The 18,462-nt window shown below is 43.1% G+C and overlaps 1 pseudogene; it reads right to left on the reverse strand.

Moving 5' to 3' along the window:
* The window catches only part of LOC123394290, a 28,196-nt pseudogene that overhangs the window by 705 nt on the left and 9,029 nt on the right, over positions 1 to 18,462 (reverse strand).

Here is an 18,462-nt window from a genome sequence, read left to right on the forward strand (position 1 = left end):
TATCAACAGAAAAAGAGAAAGGAAGTGTGTTTTTCCCATACTTACAGTATCAGCCAACCGACAGGGTGGAAACTCCAGGATGCATCCACAGGAAGCCAGCTGCATAAGACAAGAGTCTACAACTCATTTACATAGGGTCCACCTGGCTGGCTTGGATACTTGCCTATGGCCAGGGTCATGGCCTTGAGCTCGCTTCTGACTAGTTTCAACCACCATACTCTCTTCTGTATGAGGTGTCGCAAGCGACAGCAAGGACTGAACGGCACTGCTTAGCGAGAAGAGAGAAATTTAGTTCTTCTAGGTTTTTTCTCAAGGGCATAGGCCAGACTTCTCCCCATCGATCACGAGGCTCAGGCTGGGGCCAGAGGGGTGGACGTGGAAGGTAGGGCAGACCGGGGGAAACCCCACGCTCACAGTTGTCCTGCAGTCTTCCTCAGGGGTGCTGCAGGGGATCCTGGACTGCAACTTAGTGGTGTAGACACTGGTCCTAGGCATGGCCGCACAGGCCTCCTGAAATGGACATGAGAGGAAGCGCTGTTCACTCAGCTGTCACCCACAACATTCTCTTACCTTCCTCACACTGATAGTTGATAGTTTGTATCATATCAAGGCAACCAGGCCCCTGCAGGCTCTGCCCAAAGGGAAGTTCACTGAAGATGATAAACCTGTCCACATGAAGAGGAGGAGGCTTGTCTAGGGTTTTGATAAGACTCCACTTCACTACCCATTACACTCTGTGGACGTTAGACGACGAGAATGTCTTTTCCGTTTTGCAAAATCCCGACTGTACTATGCTAAACTGCTGGCTGGTTAGCTGAGGGAGTCATCTAAAAAAAAACATGCACCCCAACTGTACTTCTCCTGAGGGCTTTTACTCCAGCCCATTTTTTTGCTGGCTTGTGAGGTACGAAACCTTTTTTAGAAGTCTTTATTATGATTATCCTCTAAGAAGTGTAATTATCAGGGCAACATTTTCCCTAAGCTCTCCAGTTGGCCAGGGTAAATAATGTTTTTAAAAAGCATAATTTCTGAGGCTTTTATTGGCAATAAAACTGTACCCTGAGTTCCAAAACTGTACCTGAGTTCCAGAAAGAATAGGAAAACTTATAGAAGAGACCAAGGGGTCAGGGGAAATAAGAAGAGGTGACAATTTCCAGGAGTAAACACATCCAGGGAAGGCAAGTAGTTCTTGACCTCTGTGGACAGTGAGCCCAACTGGGTAAGCAACCAATTTCCTGCAACGCACCTGGAAATCCAGCTGTGTCAGTAAGTGCTTATTGAGGGGCCTTTTGTATTTAGAAAAGTGAGACAAGAGAAAAAAGGAAGACTAAGAAGACACAGTTATTAGTTCCTGAACAAATGGCAAGCAGCTGAACATATAATCAATCACAGGAAGTCACAGATTAGGATGTGCAAAAGCATTATGGCTATGAAGAGGGAGAGATTTGCTTCTAGGGTGGGGCTGGGGAATGGCAGTAACTGAGGTGGGGCCTGGAGAGGATGAATGTGAAATCTCATTCTACAAACACCTGAGTTTCCCTTGTGCTAGCACCAAGCCCTGCTAAGGTTAAACTGGAGTAAGCACATCCACCCTGTCTCCCCCACTGAAAGCAGCTATGGCAGTCGAATAGAGAAGTCACAGAGCAACTGTTTGAGGACTTTGAAAATAAACAGTAGCTGTTGCATTGGAGAGGAAGACTAGTGTTCTCAAGTACACTGGACAGGTGGGTGAGTTTTTTCCATTTTCCCTCTGGTCTGTACCCAAGCATCATAAAACCTAGAAGTAGGAGCCAACGCAGGGACAGAGAGAGCTCCAGGAGAAATCCAAACCCTACCCCCTATTCCTGCCCCTGCTGGAGGAGTGGAAAAGAGAACCCCCAATGCCACAGAGAAGATAGGGAAATCCCACTTTTATTTATCTTTTTCTCTCTGGATCCCAGCCCCAGGTAATTTTGCTATTATGGCAGCAGGACAATCTGTTTGCCAAAGACTCTATTAGAGAAGCCGTGGTCCTGTGGTGTTAAGATAACTTTCTGCCTTTTCCTCTCTGTCCTAACTATCACCACTTGGTCTTGGATAGAGGTGTGGGGCAGAAGTACAAAGTAGCAAGCAAGGTACTCAAACCCAGCTTTCTGGCCAGAGGACTGGAAATGGGAGTCTCAGAGAACCAGAAAGTACTTAAAAAAAAAATGGTGAAGAGAGAAGAGCTTGGTCAGCTGACCCCATAGCATGGCTTATTAATTCTTGGACTCACCCACGAAAACCATGCACACATAGACATAATCCTAAATGGCATAAACAAAGACTTTTGAGAATTGAAACTAGGGATAGAACTGCCACCCAAAGTTTTCCCAACTTTTTATTAAGGGGTTTTGCAAAAATGTGATCGCTTTTCCCTCCTCCCCTCCATTACCTTCAAGTGTGAGACAGAGTCTAACATCTTGGTAAAGGCTACACAAAACTGACATCAAAAACGGTTTCCCCACCCAGAGGCTGTTCAGAGCTTGAAGCCTGTATCTAAGACGGGCTGAATTACCTGCCTTGAATATATCTAAATTCTTCACAGAATTTTAAAATAACCATTGTCATTCAAAATGCCTACAATACAACAACCCCAATTCATCAGCATGCAAAGAAGCAGGAAATTCTCAATGCATGTGAAAAAAAAAGGACAGTCAACAAAAGCCAAAGTGAAGATGTCACAGATACCAGAATTTATTTGAGAAAGACTCTGAAAACATCTATTATAAAAATGCTCTATCTAATAAGAGTGGACATTCTAGATGAATAGAAAGAAAGTCCTCACAAAAAAGACAAAATATAAAGAAGGAACCAATAGAGATTTTAGAACCCCCCAAACAAAACAAAACCAAAAATTCTAAACCAAAATAAGCAGCTCATGGTTTCTAAGTAATTTATGTAGATATTCCCTCCTCAAGGAGGGGGGGGAATAGAACTCCACACTCTTGAGTGTGAACTGTGCATAGTCCCTTCCTTCCAAAGAGTACAATATGGAAAGGAGTAAAAATAATTGGCTTACAGTGGAGAAAGCTGACAAACATAAAACCAACAGTGGCACATCATGTTGATAGAATGTACTTATTAATATGATGTGATACAATGATGAAAATGGCACTTTAGGCACTTTTAGAAAAACACCCGACCAATCCCCATATAAGGGTATTCTTTAAAATAACTGATTAGTACTCTCAAGTCATCAAAAAGAGAAAATTTAAGAAACTGTTACAGCCAGTAAGAGCCCAAGGAAACATGACAGTTAAATATAATGTGATATTCTGTATGAGATCCTGGAACACAAAAAGGACATTAGGTAAAAATTAAGACAATGTGAACATAGCACAGATTTTATTTTATTTATTATTATTATAATTATTATTATTATTTAGAGGTGGAGGAAGTATTATTATTATTATTATTATTATTGTTATTAATCTCAAGCAGGCTCCATGCCCAGCACAGAGCCCAATGTGGGGCTTGATCCCACATCCCTGAGATCATGACCTGAGCCAAAATCAAGAGTTGGATGCTTAATCTTGGAACACCCAGGCACCCCAAGTATAGATTTTATTTTATTTTTTCAAAGATTTCATTTATTTACTTGATACACAGAGATCACAAGTAGGCAGAGAGGCAGGCAGAGAGAGAGGAGGAAGCAGGCTCCCTGCTGAGCAGGCAGCCTGATGTGGGGCTCGATTCCAGGACCCTGGGATCATGACCCAAACCAAAGGCAGAAGCCTTAACCCACTGAGCCACCCAGGCACTCCCCAAGTATAGATTTTAGTAAGTAATAACATGTCAATATTGGTTCATTGATTACTGTTAAAGATGTTAATAACAGGAAAATTTTGGTATGTATTATTTTTGGAACTTTCAATACTATCGTTCCAATTTTTCTATAAATTTAAAACCATTGTGCATATAAAGTTTATTTTTTTAAAACATCACTAAATAGCCCAACAGCAGAAAGGAGATAACAGAAGAAAAAGTCAGTGAACTCAAAGATCATAGAAAATTAACCAATTTTACCAAGAGAAAAAAAAAAAAATGAAGACAGCCTCAGGGAGCCTTGAGACAAACTAGAAGACCTGACATTCATGTCATCAGTCTTCCAGAAGAAGAGGAGAAATTGCAGTGTAGAAAAAAATGTCTGAAGAAATAAAAAATGGCTAAAAACCTGCCAAATTTAGTGAAAGACATAAACCCCACAGATTCAAGTAGCTCAGCAAATCCCAGAGTATCAATCTGAAAAATTCTGTGCCCCAAACACACCATAAACAAACTGCTAAAGGCAAAATCAATCAATCAATCAATCAAAACATCCAGAAAAAAATGTTGCATTAGCTATAGGGTAACAATGATTTGGATGACTCTTGATTTCACCTAGAAACCATGGTGAAATAAACACATTCTCTGAACAAAGGAAAGTAAGAGAATCTGTTGGCAGTAGACCTACTTTAAAGGAATTGCTGAAGGAAGTTTTTTTCAGACAAGAAGAAAAAAAAAATGCCACAAGGATGCTTTTAACACTGGGGATGAAAAGAAGTGTGACAGAAATTCTCAATATTCACATAAATAAAATGGGCTATTCTTTCCCTTTTGACATCTTTAAAGTATGCTTTTTGATTGAATGCACAAATTATCTGACAAGGATTTCCATCTCTGTAGCTTTCATAGAAGATGCCTACAAAGTAAAGAGGTAAAGGGACACATGGTGTGACAAGACTTCATTCTACTTGAAGTAGCAAAATACTGATTGTACTGATGACTTAAGAATGCATATTGTATTTTCTATTTTCTAGGAAAAAAAAAAAGAAGCTAAAAACCCAAGTAAAGTGTTATCAAAGAAATGAGATATATTAAAATGTTTTAAGGATACTAAAACATGTTACTAAAAAATGTTTTAAGGAACCCAAAGGAAGGCAGGAAAGGGAATGGAGGGATTGAAAACAGAAAGAATAATCAGGAAAAAAAAAGAAAAAGAAAAGAAAACTACCAATATTAAGACTTCTAAACTCCACAGGGGCAGCATGACACTGGTGAAGGGATAGACATGCAGGTCAGTGCAACAGAATAGAATGTCCAGAAATAGATCTTAAAAAACATGACCAACTGATTTTCAACAAGGGTGTAAAGATGATTTAGTGGGAAAAAAAGGCTTTTCAACAAATGGTGCTGGATGAGTGAGCTATATGCAGAAGAATGAAGTTTGACCTGAACCTTAGACAAAATTCCACATAAAATGGAATATGTCTAAAGGTACAGCAATAAACTACAAAGCTTTTCGAAGAATACATAGGAATAATCTTTGTGGCTAGACACATCTTAAATGTAACAGCTAAATGATAATCTGTAAAAGAAAAAGAAAAAAAAAAAAAAGAATCAGACCTCATCATACAGTTCAAAAAGACGTTTCAAGTGGGAGGTCATTCAAGGAATCGGAGCCCAGGCCAGGTTTATGAGAAGTAGATACACCCTACATACTTGGAGATTTAAATAGATAAATGTGACTGGATGAAAAGTCTAGGAGCCCAGCGAAGCATCCGCAAGGTGACCCATCCCATCCTGAGTATATCAGTGCTGAACAGACTGGTATGCTGACTTGTGTGACTCATGAAACAATTCTCCAATATTGTTGACATGAATATGTCAGGGAAAATCAGACTTAACTTTGCATTAATAAAGTCCAGAGATGCATCCCTTAGAAATTAAGAAATCCCACCAAATCCCACATCCTTCTAGGCAATGGTAAGAAACATGCAAGGAACCCAACACAGATGTAAACACAGAGGTAGAGGGCATAGAAATGGAAGGCATTCCTGCTGCCATGAGGCTGGGTGGGTATGAAGCTGCCCCAGGCAGAGCACGGCTTCCTGGAAACCTACATACCTGGGACTCAGCATTCAGGGTGATGACTTCCTCATCATGGTCCAGCAGTTTGCAGGCATAGGCAATGTTAATGGCTGTTTCTTGTTTGTCACCAGTGAGAACCCAAATCTGCAGGCCTGCTTGACGCAATTTAGCAATGGTTTCTGGGACTCCATCTTGCAGGCGATCTTCAATCCCAGTGGCACCTGGTCAAACGTGCAAGTGTAGGTGAGCCCCCTCTGCACATGCCCTCAGACCCTTATGAGGCACGGATGCCACTGCCAACATAGCAGCGATGCTAGCATGACCCCATAGATTGGGACCTGCTTGGTGCCTTTCTCATGTGGATGATGACTCATTTCCAGACCCTTGTGAACACTTTCAGTATCTCCCTCGATTGACACGCACACAGTCAAGAATGAGTCAGAATAGCTGTGAAGCACCAAACATAATTCTCTGTACTTACGAAAAAGCACTTCCAATGCTTCCTAACAGGCGGCTATTTTTTTTTTTTTTTTAAGATTTTATTTATTTATTTGACAGAGAGAAATCACAAGTAGATGGAGAGGCAGGCAGAGAGAGAGGAAGGGAAGCAGGCTCCCTGCTGAGCAGAGAGCCCGATGCGGGACTCGATCCCAAGACCCTGAGATCATGACCTGAGCGAAAGGCAGCGGCTTAATCCACTGAGCCACCCAGGCGCCCCCCAGGCGGCTAACTTTTGACATAACAGATAACTTGGAAACCAAGCTTGTGGGGAGATGGTAGGAATGACCATATTCTGAAGGATGAAAAAGTTTAAATATTATCCATGACATCCACAAGCTATGCTCTCAGCAGTGTTTACTGTGAGCTGCCTAAGCAGACCACACAAGCCCATTATTTCTCAAAATCAACATTACCCAGAATGTACCTTTTCCACAAACATAATTAATAAGCAGTGGGTCTCCCTACACAGTCTTCTGTACATTGGGACACATTTTATACCCAGTGCAGAAAGGTGCTCTCCAGGTCACCCTCAGTTTTTTTCCCATTGCCAACTTAATGAGATGGTCTCTATCTTCCCTCTGGAAGTATAGCACTGACCAAGGACACCTCACTGGCCCTGCCCTTCTCTTTTATGTCACACTGTTCCCTGTGCTGAGAGGCTGATACAGGCTGAATGTGTCCCCATAATTCATAGATTGAAGCCCTAACCCTCACTGTGATGGCATCAGGTGGGAAGGTAGAATACTCATGAATGAGGTTAATGCCCTTAAAATAAGGGACATAAGAGAGATGATCTCCCTCCACCATTCAAGGATACAGAAGGAAGATAGCCATCTGCAAGCCAGGAAGAGAGTCCTTTAATGAACCGAACTGGCCGCCACTTTGATATGGAACTTCCAGCCTCCATAACTGTGAGAAATCAATGTCTGCTGTTTAAGCTGTCCAATCCGTGGTACTTTGCTATGACAGCCTGAATGACTAAAATAGACACCACTTTCCTTTCTCCTCCTAGAACAGATGAGTTGGCAGGTATAGGGAGGGTGGAGTCATGTACATGTACGTGAGCATAATACGTGTACAAAAAGCATGCATTTCTTAAGTATATACTATAATGCACTTTCACAAATCACACGCCTGTTGGACCAGCTCTCCAGAAGGCCCCTCAAGGGTAAGTGGCAGTCTTCTCTCTTACAACTCATGCAGTCTGTGCAGTGTGTTGGACCTGGGCCTATCTTTTATTTGAATGCACCAGAAGCCTAAGTGGGAACAGAAGGCTAAGGGCCCAGAAAAGGAGGACAAGATATTGCACCCAAGCTGCCCTCAGCTCTGAATCACAGAGTCCTCAAGAGGAGGACGAGGCAGGGGTGTAGAGCTCAAAGTCTGCTTAGGAATAAAACCATGTTATGCTCCATGTTCATTGTGAGCATATTTTTGATAACCCAGGCACTGGAAGGCCATCTGGTCTTGGACCTTCTCCCATCCCCCAGACCCCTGGTTCTAGGACGGGAAGAAACGGTATGCTCTAGGTCTCTGGCTCCCTATTTTCACCATCCAACAGAGCTGATATCTACCAAGAGATCCTAAGTATCACTTATGTTGTGGCACATTCCTGGATATCCAAGGGAAGGGGGAGGGATGATCATGTCTGCCTCCATGTACTCAAAATGTCTTATTCAGGGGCACCTGGGTGGCATAGTTGGTTAAGTATCCAACTCTTGATTTTGGCTCAGGTCATGAACTCAGGGTCGTGAGATCAAGCCCTGCATCATTGGGCCCCTGTGCTCAGCACGGAGCCTTGTTAGAGTTTGTCTCTCCATCTGTCCCTCCCCCTGTGTGTGCTCTCTCTCTCTAAAAAAAAATCTTGTTCATACTTAATAACAACAGTGATTATGGAATAATCATAATGATGGCTAACCCTGATGAATTATTTTTTTTTTAATTTTTTTATTATTTGACAGAGAGAGAGAGAGAGATCACAAGTAGGCAGAGAGGCAGGCAGAGAGAGAGGGGGAAGCAGGCTCCCCACTGAGCAGAGAGCCTGACTTGGGGCTCGATCCCAGAACCCTGAGATCATGACCTGAGCTGAAGGCAGAGGCTTAACCCACTGAGCCAACCAGGTGCCCCACCCTGATGAATTATTAAATGCCAGGCAAAAGTTTCTGTAACATCCCTAACATGTGAGTACTACAATTATCCCCACCATACAGATGTGGGAAGCAAAGGTGTGAAAGATTAGTTAGCAATGCAAGGGCTACAGTATTCCATACACAGTATGTCTCATGCTCCAAACCTCTGACCTGTACGGCTGCTCTAGGAGAACTTCGACTGTGGAACACAGCTTTGTGTGTAATTCAGCCATTTACCCATCCTTCACTAGACAGCAACTTCCTAGAGGGGCCTTGTAACTCCCCACCTTTGTATACTGGCTGCTTAGCCAGAGCTCCTTGATAAATGTCCTCTGAGAGAAAAAAAAAAAAAAAGGCAGGGATGGACTCAGAGATAAATTCAGTCCTTCGGGGAAAACCTAACACCTTGAAAATAAAGCACCTTCATTTCAGGAGCTAACTGGCCAAATAATGGGCCCTGACTGGGTTGCTGATCCTAACCTCTATGTGCAGCTTTGAATCAAACACAGAATATTATTGAACTCAGAAAGAGAATTATGTAAAGTATGTCTATCTCAGCATGAATATGGCTAGGGATAAAGAGTATCTGAGGATAAAGTATTTGAGCTGAGGATAAAGATAAATCTCAGGGAACAGTCCTTTAAAAATTACCTGGAAACACAGTGGTCTTTCTTTAGCTCTTTAAAGTAGCTTATTAGCAATAGAATCTCTGCGACTTAGAGTAAATGCCACCTCTCTACAGCCTGAGCCTCGGGAGGACCTGGCATTTTGAGTGTTATAACAGGGTAGGTAGTAGGGTTCAAGCTTGTGCCACCATGTTTCACTGTGAACAAATGTCAGGTGGCCTTTCATGTGAGGGGAGTTCCAGATGACATCTGGAAAAACAAACAGGAACGTCAGGGAAAGGGAACAGAATGTTGTCCTTTGAATTAAGGTTCTTGGCCAGAACAGTATGGAAAAGGAAATTTCAAGCACACAGTGTAAGTGGTGACCCTTCTTCTGTAGTTCTCTGATGTTATTTAATGTAAGAATATAAATGAAAATATTTAGAAACAGTATTTGGCTGTGGGCTTATTAAAAATATAAATGGCTTGGGGCGCCTGGGTGGCTCAGTGGGTTAAGCCTCTGCCTTTGGCTCAGGTCATGATCTCAGGGTCCTGGGATCGAGCCCTGCATCGGGCTCTCTGCTCAGCAGGGAGCTTGCTTCCCTCTCTCTCTGTCAAATAAATAAATAACATCTTAAAAAAAATATATATATATATGTATAAATGGCTTACTTTACATTCATTTCTTAAAATGAACCAGAGAAGTTGGAGTACAGTGTCTGTGGATAAAGCTGTGGTGTGAACACTAAGGCGGTGGCTCTCCTATTCTCCAGCTCAGGCTGGCTCATCATCTGAACCATAAATAGCCCAGGCTGCAGGAGATGCTAAGTGTTTAACAACCAGCTAGCAGGAGGGAAGCTGATTTGTTGCATTTTCCCATTTCTGTAGTACAAATACACCCACCTTGGCCGATGTCAAAAACTACCAACAGCATCAAAAAGCTATGCAAAAATTCCTGGAAATTATGCGAAACAACAATAGGTGACTGCAAAATTACTGAAAATGTATGGAGAGGCTCTCCCCAGCAGGCATGACCAGACTCCAGCACACTGATGGTGCCCACTATGGGCACTCCAGTAGTTCCTTCACTGACTCACCTCAGAGCCATCTGACACACCCCTGGAGATAAGCATCCACTCAGGATGACAGCAGAATGTGGCTGAATCAAGATGCTGAAAAAATTCTACTATCCCAGCCCCAACAGAAAAAAAAAAAACTGGAATAGGGATAAGTAAAAAACCTTACTTTTAGATGCTTACATAGCTGCCCAAGCAAATATCAGAATACAAGCTAGAAAGCAATTCCCCATATGTGAAGGCAGTGACCTCAGACTCCTCACCATGTGCGTCTGAATACTAGACCCTGTGCTTGGACCTCATTAGTGCTTCACTTGGCACCCACTTTGTTCTTCCCCAGGATTATTACCCGGCAGCCAAGGAGACTGGGATGCCAAAAAGACAGTGTCACTTGCCCAGGGTCTTATGGTCTCTAGGGGACAGAGCCAGAACTGGACAACCAAGGCAAGGCTTGTAGATTCTGAAAGAAGGAAAAGTAGGGGTGCCTAAAAATATAGGTGGACAGCATGGGGACTCACAGCCAAGTCCTCCAACAGTTAAGGTCTCACCCTGTGGAAAAGGGAAGAGATTCCATCTGCCTTGCTCCACAGAGTAGGACCAGTGCCCACCGGCAGAAAGGACTGGGGAAGCAAATTTTACTCCATTTGAGAGTCAGAGCTCTCCAGGGAGAGTGCCCTGCAGTGAAGGGACAGAGAAGTAAGACAGGTACAACCTGTCTATGGGCCAGGAAGACCAGCAGGAACCCCTGTCTATCCCACAGGTATGATCAACAGAGTCTTCTGGAGAAGTATGTTCTAGATATGAATAATCCTAGTGCAGTAAATCAAAACCTGGCAGGCTAGAAAAAGCACAGCTGTCTTCCAAGTGTTTCATTTAATCACCCCCCCAGGAATACTGCTCATGAGATCTCTGTGCATCTAGATCTTGGGGCTTTTTTGAGCAGTGCATGCCTGCCTATAAGACAGCACAGGCAAAAAAGAATATTATATTAAGTGTGTCTGTTATGCTATGGAACATATTAATCATTATATTAGATATGCATATACAGATACATAGGTAGCCCAACTCCTTCATCCAGGGAGCAAGACCAAATGAATTACAGCCCTTCTGTATTAAATGAAGAGGGATGAACTCCAGGTTCTCCATGCCCCAGATATACCATCTGACTACTGGAACCACGGGATGGGCTGTGTGCTGATCACAATCCATTCCTGCTGTGGTCACAGAGAGCACATATATAAAGACTCAGCTAATTTAATACAAACTTAGTATTAAATATTTTAAATATTAAAATAAATATTCTTATATATACTAATATGACCACAGTAGCAAATGGGCACATTTTTAGCAAAAATGAGCTCATTTTCTTTTCATCCAAATTGAATCTATGAAACATTCATAAGATGTAAAGTGCAGCCATTTCTGGAGTCCAACAGTTTCTTTTTGTGTCAGGGGTAGGAGGTGGAGTGAGCCCTCATCTCTATTTTTGGTGGAAAAGCAGGGTTTAAGGAGAGGCAAGTCAGGTGTCACTGGGTGCCTGGTGGGACACATGGAATATCACAGAGACAGGCTGTGGTGTGAATGTTCTGTCAGGGGTGGCTGGGCCTGGGGGACGTGCTAGCATCAGACCAGGCAGCTCCTGAACCATGCCCGGCAGGTGCAGAGCTGCCAGTGACTACAGCCATGTCAGGACCCCATCCAGGACGGTCTCTGCAAATTCCACACTGCTTGGTGCAACTCTTGCCCATGTGCATAATTACCCAACAGATGCAGATTCGTTTCCAGGCGAATGGCAGACTGGAAAAGCAGCTCTTCGCGGTTGTCCAGGGAAGATTCTGCTTCTAAGTGGTTTTGCAACCAACAGGCATACTCTTCTTCACTCAGAACCTACATGAGACACACTGGTGAGTGCCATGCAGGCGCTGAGCACCGTGAGGGTGGCGGTCAGCACCCGTGCTCCTGTGGCGGTGGCGCCCACTCACCCCTCTTGGCGATGCACAAGGTGCGCAGGCCTTCCACGGCATACAGGTTGAGGTAATTCTGAGTCTTGCTTCGGATTTTCTTTTGATGCCTTCCTCTGGCGTCATCTAGGATGGGGTAGAAGCAGAAAAACACAGGTAAGTACAAATAACAGTATCCAGCGGTTGGTGGACCGCTCCACAAACCTCAGGCAGCTTTGCATGGTGTTGAAACAACTTTGCACGTGCAGGCCACAAGAGAGGCCAGCACCACCCCAGAGGCTCCAGTCCAGAAGCTCCTCTCCCCCAGCTTCTGGCTAGCTTTCCATGAAAACAGCCATGTTTTGGAGTAGTTATACTCCATGTTTTGGAGTAGTTATACTCACAGACACGGAAAGCAGAACAGTGGTGCCAGGGGTGGAGGCGTGGGGAGACAAGAGGAACTGTCCGGTGGGTAAAGAGTTTGCTTTGCAAGGTAAAGTTTTGGAGATCTGTTGACCAGCTATGTGAATCCACTTAACATTACTGTATTGAGATGGTAAATTTTAGGTCATATGAGTTTTTTTTTTTTTTTTTTACCTCAATTACAAAGAAAAAGCTAAGTCCACTAGTAAGAGTGCTCTAAACACACACCCCTTTTGGCTTCCTGTAGACACAGCTGAGTAGACTTACTGCTTAATTAGCAAACTTCAGAAGTGCTGACTCAGAGCCTCACCCGACTGTGGCATCCACGACAAGCTGACACACACTTTCCCAAGTCGACCATTTCCATGGGTCGCCAATTATGTGTGGAAAGGCATAACGCACTTTGGTTTGTGCATGATGAAAGTATATGATGCCTGGGTCTCAGGACCAGTGCTCTAGCTGGCTGCATTTAGAATTGCATTTTGTTGCAGTGCCTTAAGCAGGAATGTCACAAGAGCATTCTTCCCCTGTGACTTACTCCCACAACTCCAGTAAGAGACACGTGTGGAGCCCTCCACACTAGATTCACCCCGGGTCCATGTCATCACGTGTACGTAGTATACACGTTTCACATAAAATTTAAAGTAAAGTTTATTTTAAAAGGAACCACATCATATTTCTGACTGTTACTAATGACATTTGTTGAAATGAGACGCTCATATAAACAAAGAATTATTTGAGATTTTATTTACTTGTCAGAGAGAGAAAGAGAGCACAAGCATGGGGAGTGGCAGGCTCCCCGCTAAGCAAGGAGCCTGACACGGGACTCAATCCCAAAACCCTGGCATCATGACCTGAGCAGAAGGCAAATGCTTAACTGGCTGAACCACCCAGGTGTCCCTAAACAAAGCTTTATTAGGAGTGATCCAGTGGTGTCCACTGGCCCAGGAGGTAGATATAAACAAAGGTAATTATCTTCCAGTTTGTGAAAAATTGTACTTTATTTTTTTTTAAAGATTTTATTTATTTATTTGACAGAAATTACAAGTAGGCAGAGAGGCAGGCAGAGAAAGAGAGGAGGAAGCAGGCTCCCTGCTGAGAAGAGAGCCGATCCCAAGACCCTGGGATCATGACCTGAGCTGAAGGCAGAGGCTTTAACCCACTGAACCACCCAGGCACCCCAAAAAATTGTACTTTAATAAAAAGTGCAGTTTCTATCCCCAGAACACCAGTAGTTTTACCAGACAGAATATAAGATGTGCAAATATCACATAAGACATACTTTTATTAAAAATATTATGTTTTTCATCTAAAATTCAAATTTTACTTGGCATTCAATATATTTTGTTTGCTAAATCTGGCAACTCTACTTCCACCCCTGGTCTAAGACAGGCTGTCTACAACCTGAGTCAGGTCCTAGGCAAACTGGATCTGGGAGGAACACTTTCACCTCTCAGACATGTGTTCTCCATAGAGAAGATAGCACCCCCAAGGGCCTAAAATATTGGTTCTGGGGCAAAAAAAAAATTAAAAAAAAGCCCAGAAATAATTTTACTTATATACCTAAAACATACTTAGGCAATGATATACAGACAGTACATAAACAAATATACAGCATATCTGTGGCATTAAAATGTCCCAGGGAGATAATTTAAAAATGTCTAAAAAGGCTCCTTAAGGGAGCAATAATGAAAAAAAGAGAGAGGGGAAACACTGCCCTTGATTGCTTTGCTTTAGGAATTTAAATTTCCTGAAAAAATGACACTGAAAAGATGACATCTTAATTTTGACTACTATTTTACTCCTGATATTGTGGTAACAATTCTCAGAAGGGGATAATAACAGTATTCCAGATGTTGACTATTACTCGAGCAAAGACGCATCTATCTGAGGGCCTTTGGAATTAGAATAATAACAATATGGCTATTATTGTTATATAATAATAACAGAGAGGGGAGGGGAGGGGAAGACTGCACTCTAGGAAAGCAGCAGCGTACAGGGGCTGAGACTGAACACTTGGTCAAAACAGACCTGATGAGCTAGAGGAAGCAGGCCAGGCAGCTCAGCACGCTAGGTGCCCTGGATGAATTGTGTGAGTGATCCCAAAGGCAGCCATACAGAGCTGCTCTGTACAGGGCCACTCACAGCAGAGCCTGGGACAGAGCCCACCCAGACCTTCAGGGAGAGAAGCAGCGACTGCCCTGCCTCATCCCCTCACTCCTCCAGACTTGCAAACACAGCCTGCTCTGCCACTTGAGGTAAGACCTTGTTTCTGATTCTTACTTGACCTCTCCCTTGGAGTTTCCCACCACACAATGATTGCACAGTCACTGGGAAGAGCCAATGTTAGGGTTTGTAGGATTCGTTCTTTGTGAATGCTGGGATATGTCTATATTCTGATGGAGGGGTCAAGATGGTAGAAAGAACTCAAACTCAAAGTGGATGAGCACCGAGGAGCTGGGGGCACCTGCAAAGAGTGTATTGGGCAATGTCCTAGAAAGCAAACCCATGGACCCCCAGAGTTAGGTGGTCAGCCTGGCTCTTCGGCACTCATCTCAGACTACAGGCATTCTAACAGTCGCATTGTATTTTAAGTGATACTCACGCAATATCAGCCTCTTCTTTCTGATATTCTACAAGCAACGCAGAGCCCATGGGCTTTTCTATTTAAGGTAGTGGGAAGAATTCTGGGTCTGCAACACAGCTGCCCGGGTTATGAGCAACATCATGGGCAGAAGTGGAACCAATGCTACTTAGAGCCTTCTGATGGGTGGTGGCAGCCTGAGGAGCCCACAGAGAAGGTCCCTGTAGCCACATCTGGGTGCTGGTTGGGGAAGGATTGGGAGGGTATGCAAAGTGTCAAACAGTAACAGCTCCCATCTGTCTTTAAAGATGACTCCCACGTCACTGACCTCAAAATGCAGGAGGAGTGAAAGGAGCCTACTCCGGCTCTGGCTGAGCAGTACAGTTGGACACCGCAGCCGAGTCCCTACCAGAGCATGCCTGGCAATGCTCTGAGGACATTCTCAGAGGAAAATGGCCACTCTGACTCATGATTTTGACATGTGGTCTAAAACGCTCAAAGTGGTATTTCCATTTCTTCTATACTTGAGTCAAATTTATTTCTCTTATAGGGAGATTAATCTTGGCCAGGTGGTAGAACAAGAAGGTGAATTCCCTTCCTTTTTCATGCATGCATTTACTGATTTACTCAATAGCAGGAGTGTGTGAGGCCCATGCCAGGTGGTGGGCTACTCTCCGGAGTCTGGAGTCCAGAGTCCGGAGTCTGGAGCAGTCTGGGTGTTTGTGTTTTAAACAGCACACCACGTGGCAACTGTACCACACCTCAAGAAGTGTATCTTAAGGGGAAGGAACCAGAGAAAAGGGAAAAGGACCTAAACTTGTACTCTGTACTTAACATCAGACCAGACACTGTGCTAGGAGCTTGGATAGGGGCTTCCTATGAGGTCCGCATCCTGATTTCCTTTGTGTGGAGGGGAAACAGGCAAACAATGTTAAGTGACTTACTCAGGGTCATTTTAGCCCATAAATGTAGACCTAGGATTTGAACAGATGTCTATAGGTACCGTGGTGGGGTGGAGTCCTTGCTTTCTACCTGATCCCACACAATGTCCAAGACACAGTCGCGTCCTAAGAACACAACACACTCTAATACAGTCACATCCAAAATCAGCATAGCCTCCTCTTCTCTTTTTTTGGTAAAAGTGTTAAATCTCTTTGAAAAAAGGTCTTAAAGATCGGAAGGAATCCGGAGGATAATACTTGTGTGCCTACCTCATTTTATCACCAGCACACAGGCACAGCAGCTTGGCTATAATGGCTCTGGTGAAGTGCTCTGCAAGCCTGTTCCTCTCCACACAGAACCAACCCACAAAGTAGAAGTTGAATGATTTATACATAGTACCAGGGTGTCACCAGTGGATATCTTCAAAGTGACCTCCCAAGGTGACAGCTCCTCTCCTGAGAACCCAACAGGGTCTCGGAACCTCCTGAATCTTAAGTTGCTGGATGTCTACATGTAGCTCTTCCTTGTCCCAACCTATCTGACCTGCACACTGCTTGGAAATTCCCAGAGTAAGGTGGAGAGCTATACAAATGGTTTATTTTTAATTTGTCCCTCTCGATGCCATGGTTTGAGCAATTTGTAACTAGAGCAATGTCATCCTTTTTTTTTTTTTTTTAAAGATTTTATTTATTTATTTGTCAGAGAGAGAGCGCGAGCGAGAGCGAGCATAGGCAGACAGAGTGGCAGGCAGAGTCAGAGGGAGAAGCAGGCTCCCCGCAGAGCAAGGAGCCGGATGTGGGACTCGATCCCAGGACGCTGGGATCATGACCTGAGCCGAAGGCAGCTGCTTAACCAACTGAGCCACCCAGGCGTCCCCAATGTCATCCTTTTAAGTGTCTCTTTCATGGTGGAAAAGATAGAAGGCTTTGCTTCTTAGCTATAGTTATCTAGATATGGGTAATAATTTCCTTCCAGAGACCTGCAGGAGATGGACAGTAGCAGAGGAGGTGAGCACAAGAGCAAAGCTACATTGGGGCTGCAGGATTAGGTGGAGGGGGCTACAAGGCTCCCCAGCCTGCATAGAGTCTCCCAGCAAACAAACCCCCCACCCTGACCTTGAAGTTGACTATGAGTGGTAGGAGTTGTTTGTTTGCACTTTGTCTAGAAATTTGAGGCTGCTTCCTCATTTAAAAGAGTGATCTGCCAGCAAAGTACAAGTGTGGTGACTGCTGCAGCCTTCTTGGTTGCTCTTTTGTCCCTTGCACAGCTCAGAACAGTCTCTGGCCCTCTCTGTATGGAGGGGGTCCTACTTTCCACCCTGTCCTACCATCCTACCCTTGTTTGCTTGTGCTACTCCAGGCCTTTTACCTTATATATGACTTGCTGTATGTGGTAAAATCTGAAATACCGTGGCCATTAAATTATCTTTTATGAAAGGCTGTGGAATAGCACAAAGATGATTTTTTATTTAACAGTAGAATTAAATCTGCACAGATAATTGCCATAGCTGTTTTCCTTTGCAGATACAAAATCAGATTTCAGAATAAAGGAGGCTTGTAAAATGTATTTGGAAGCTTTCCTTCCTCTTCTCTTTTTTAGAACAGTTTGAGAATAGGTATTACTTCTCTTGTAAAGGTTAGGCAGAATTCATCTATGAATCCATATGGTCCTGGACTTTTATTTTATTTGGTTTTTTGATTATCAATTCAAATTTGCTACTATTAGTCTGTTCAGATTTTCTATTTCTTCTTGAAATAGAAAATTTTCCATTTCTATTTTCTATAGAAAATCTTTCTATTTCTTCTTCAATTTAAGAATATTGTATGTTGCTAGAATTTCATCTATTTCTTCTAGGTTGTCCAATTTGTTGGCATATAATTTTTTCGTATTTCTGTGGTGTTAGTTTTTACTTCTCCTTTCTTGTTTCTGGTTTTATTTGGGTCCTTTTTTTTTTTAAATTGATGAACCTGGCTAAGGGTTTTATCAATTTTGTTTATCTTTTTCAAAAGAACAAGCTCTTTGTTTCAAATATTTTTTTCCACTTTTGTTTTGTTTTGGTCTATATGTCATTTATTTTTGCTATGGTCTTTACTATTTCCTTCCTTCTACTCCTCTTGGTCTTTGTTCTTCTTTTTACTAATTCCTTTAGGTGTAAGGTTACATTGTTGGAGCTTTTCTTGTTTTTTTTTTTGAGGTAAGCCTCCATTGCTATGTATTTCCCTCTTATGGTCCCTTTTTGCTGCATCCCATAGGTTTTGGACCACTGTATATTCATTTTCTTTCTTTCTTTCTTTTTAGGTTGCTTAGCATCATATTGTTTAGAGTCCACGTGTTTTGTCTTTTTCCTTCATTGTCATTTTTTACCCCGCAATAAATGGTGGGAAAATTGGACAG

Source organism: Mustela putorius, unplaced genomic scaffold (genome assembly GCF_011764305.1).
Source record: "Mustela putorius furo isolate JIRA1106 unplaced genomic scaffold, ASM1176430v1.1 tig00002325_pilon_pilon_pilon, whole genome shotgun sequence".
In the NCBI taxonomy this organism is placed as follows: Eukaryota; Metazoa; Chordata; class Mammalia; order Carnivora; family Mustelidae; genus Mustela; species Mustela putorius.